Source organism: Gymnodraco acuticeps, unplaced genomic scaffold, assembly GCF_902827175.1.
Source record: "Gymnodraco acuticeps unplaced genomic scaffold, fGymAcu1.1, whole genome shotgun sequence".
NCBI lineage: Eukaryota > Metazoa > Chordata > Actinopteri > Perciformes > Bathydraconidae > Gymnodraco > Gymnodraco acuticeps.
This window is the reverse complement of record NW_022990699.1, coordinates 128906-133056: the sequence shown is the minus strand read 5'-3', so window position 1 is coordinate 133056 and position 4151 is coordinate 128906.

Sequence of the window (4151 nt, the reverse complement as noted above, 5' to 3'; positions counted from 1 at the left end):
TAATGAAAATAGTTGACTGTTGTCAATGAATCCAAATGAAACGTTGACTGAACTACAACTACGCCTTAAATCTCTATGGACTGTTTTTCAGTGGGATGGCAAAGTTTCCTATCTTTAAACATTTATTAGTTTCTTTTCTCAGAACAGATTTGATTTTTCTGAGTTAATTTACTTTGGCGACCATGTAAGGGTCATTATTAAAAAGGTACAATCAATTTGTTTAGGGTTGACTAAATAATGAAAAACATTTCATTTGGATAATTTACTGACAGAATAAGAAACTCAATGATGCCTCGCTCACCCGTTCCCTTTTATAAAGTGAAACAGTTGAAACGATAGATTTTAGTAACTTAAAAAACAACCTTCTCCAAAAGCTATCAAGGAAAATACCGAATTACTTTGTTTAAGAACTTTATTACATATTTTTATATAAAAGTTTGAAATGATCCATATTGACAGAAGCTTGTGTTTACACTGACCTGTTACTCATATATTAATGTCTTTGTAACTTCCCAGTAAACCACTACCCCTCACTATTTCTTTCATTCATCACGGTTCAGTAAACTAGTGATACATGAACCAGTTTAATCATTATAACGTAGGATTGCAACGCTTTGAAACTGTAGGTGGCTCTTAAAAGAGCCGTTGGTGTTTGCTGGTCTCAGGGTCAGTCTAAGCCCTCTCTCCGCGGATGCGGCGGCCAGCTGGATGTCCTTGGCATGATGATGAACCTCTTTGCTTGGTTCATCTTGGGGGGGGGGGCAGCTACATGGATGTCGGTGGCAGTCCACAATCAATTGTGCAGTTGAAGGCAGAAATGAAATGAAGGCAGAATGAATTTATTATTTGACTCAGAATGAAGCAACAACTTATGTCATACAATACATTGACTTTATTTGTAATTGTGTAAAAACAATATGAGCATTGATTAGCAAGCAGGACCTGCAGAACAGAGAATGGTGATGGATGGAGCTGGGAAGAGAAGAATAAAGAAAACAGATCAACTTTATTATCGGGATATTAAAAATTCAATTTCAAAACAGTTGCCCGCTCCTACAAGTTTTCTAGTATGTATAGATGATTTCACATGACCTATGCAACATATCACACTCAATACATGTGTGTCTCTGGGGGGTGCATTGTGCCTTTGATGTATATAAATAATATACCATAACCAAATACTATTACGTACAGTGGAAATCAGGTTGCCAGAGCAGGTCAGTCCAGTGTGCATGTTCCTCAGGGTCTCAGCAGTTACAGGTGAGGTAAAGAAAATAAAAGAGAAAAAGGTCAGTAACAACACTTTAAAGTAACAACACTTTGAATAATTATCTCTTTTAATAATGTTCTCTCAGTAATCACTCAACTACTGTCTTTCCAACAAACAGATTGACTCACCCTCACTATCATCACAATGAAACACGTCCAGAAGAATGTCATGCAAAGCTGCCTGCCTGCCTTCGACTCTCCCTCAACTGCCTGATCTTTTAATGTTCAATGTTAACCATTGTTGTGAGTTTTCATAGTATGTTTAATACTTAAAAACGAAAGTTAGTTATAATCAAATATAATCAATTATATTCTTGTATAACCCACAATGAAAATGCTTCATATTTTAGGTTTTCTATAGTTACAGTATAAACAAAACAAAGTGGGTTGTTTAGGTTGAGTTTTCTTCCTCTCCTCTGGCAGCAGTCCAGAGAGAGGGGGGGGGGGGGGGCTTCACACTAAGGGGAGAAACATTAGAGGCCAAAGAGAGTTCATGTCCTTTTTACCTCATATGAAAGGGTGTCTTATCCCATAACAGCTGTGGAACATGTTGAGGCATGTTCAGCCTTGTACATTATAGGACATGCGCAGTTCTTCACAAATTACGTGAAGAGGAGGAGTTTGTTTTTTTGGGTTTAGGATCCAGTTTTTTTTAGCATAAAGAGACTGTTTTTTGAGAGAGCCGGCGAGAGAGGGGGGGAGACCCCTGGTAGACTCTCTCCCGGTAGGCTGTGTGCTTCAGAGCTGGGTTAATAGCTCTCGGTAAGGTCCTTCTAGACGGGGTAATATCTCTCGAATTTATTGGTTGTTGGCTGAGTGGAATGATTTGAATGAGAGATTGTGTGTATGAACATTTTAAATACACGCGACCTGTGGGGGAAATCTGGTCCCCCCGAATTTTGCGGACAGGTATGGTTTTTGAGTGTTAATAATCCGCCGTCTGTGTCGGAAAAAGTGTATGAACCTTTATAAATACCAGCGACCTGTGGGGAAATCTGGTCCCCCGCCAATTTTGCGGACAGGTATGGGTTTTTGAGTGTTAATCCGCCGTCTGTGTCGGAAAAACGGTATGAAACTGATGTGAATTGAGTTGGTGAAATGGAAAAGTTGAATGCGCTTTTTATTGTCACCGGTCTTTTTACGAGGAAATACCTCTAAATTCTATCGGGAGAATTTTAAAATGTCACAACTGAAAATGGGCAGTTGGAATTGAATAATCATTTTGGTAATAATGTAAGACTGTGAATTAAAGTTTCATTTGAACATGATCACAGCACGGTTTTTTGTTAGGATGATTATAATGTTGTGAGAGAGAAGGTAAAACCCTGTATTAGTTTGGACCTATTTTTTCTTCAAATAAACTGAATCCAACCTGTTGGATTGGGATCCTTTAAAAGACACCTGTGCCCTCCTCTCCTGCGTCAAAGGTAAGATTGCACCCTGCCACACACACTTAGGTAGGAGCACACTCCATTTACTGATATCAAAATCCTTCGGGATCGCTAAACAGATTAAAAAAGAGTTGTCTGAATTGAAACAGCAGTTAATTGAACCTGGTTCTTCGGGGGGGTTAGGAAGAGGTGAGATCTTGCTGACGTTGGTGGATCTGAGCCAAGCAGCAAACTTACATAGACTCAATAATCTTCGGAAAGGTCAATTAGGAGGTCAGAGTAATTTACCAGAATAAATTATCAGGACCTCTCAAAACTCTAAACATGGCGCCCAACGTGGGGCTCTGTGAAAAGTAATATTTGTACAGAGTCAAAATACAAGAACCAAAACGACCTAGTGAAAAAAGTCGAGGAATACAAATCAGCGAAATACAGGCTGAAAGTCTTGTTAAAATACCTACCCCAAATCCTAGAATATATATAATTAAACCTGAAAGTGTAGTAATTTAAGTTAATACTATTGCACCGGACTGAGGGTTATATTATATCGGATATAGCTGTCTGATTAAAGAAGCTAAGAAGGTTCATTTTTCCCTATGTCAAATTGAGAAGCCCTGTGGTCCTTAACCACAGGTTTAGGGGGCTAAAGTGAAGTCAGCCGTAGGAGCAGCTGCTGCAGTACTTGTCCAATTACTTTGAAACTTATAGGTAGGACTTGACCAAGAGCTGCGGTTTGAACTTTGCGTTAAAACAATAACGTGGGAAGAGTTAATAGGAGATTTAATAAAGATAAACATAGTCTAAAGGTACCTATGTCTGTTTAAAAAATTCGAAGCTCATGTAGCATAACACTCTTGCTGAGGTACCCGCATGTACTAACTGAATCCAGAAAGAGAACTTAGAACCAAGTGAACGGTATAAGTCAGGGACTGATCACCCCGTCGAGAGTAAAGCCTAGGAACTTGCATGTGTATAAAAGAGTGAACTTGAACTACCCTTTAATACATTTTTGTGGTTGTTTTTTAAACAAACAAACAAAAATAAATGGCGGACGGAGGTTAGAACGCAGTTTTTAATGACTCGGAGCCACCACACAGGGGGGATACACAGAAGCAAAATCCGGAGCTTCTGCCCGCCCTGGTCAGCTTAGCCCAGACCCACGGGCGTACCGCGACCAAAATACTTTCCTGTCAGACTACCGTTTGGACAGAGAGCAACAAGCAGGTGGTATAATGTTTGAGACCCTATCTCCACCATACAGGGATAAAAGCTCAAAAAATGCCATTTAGGAGTATGCAATCTACTACTCCTAGAACAAAGAAAAAAAAACATTGTTAGACATGATATTCAGGAAAAAGGAATGTTGGAAATAAATAAGTCAAATATTGAAAATCCTAAAACTGGATCAACAAACCATGTTAATAAACCCTGCTAATAGGAAGCTAAAACATGCAGGAGAAATAGCAGTAGCTCTGGCAAAGAGAATAGGTC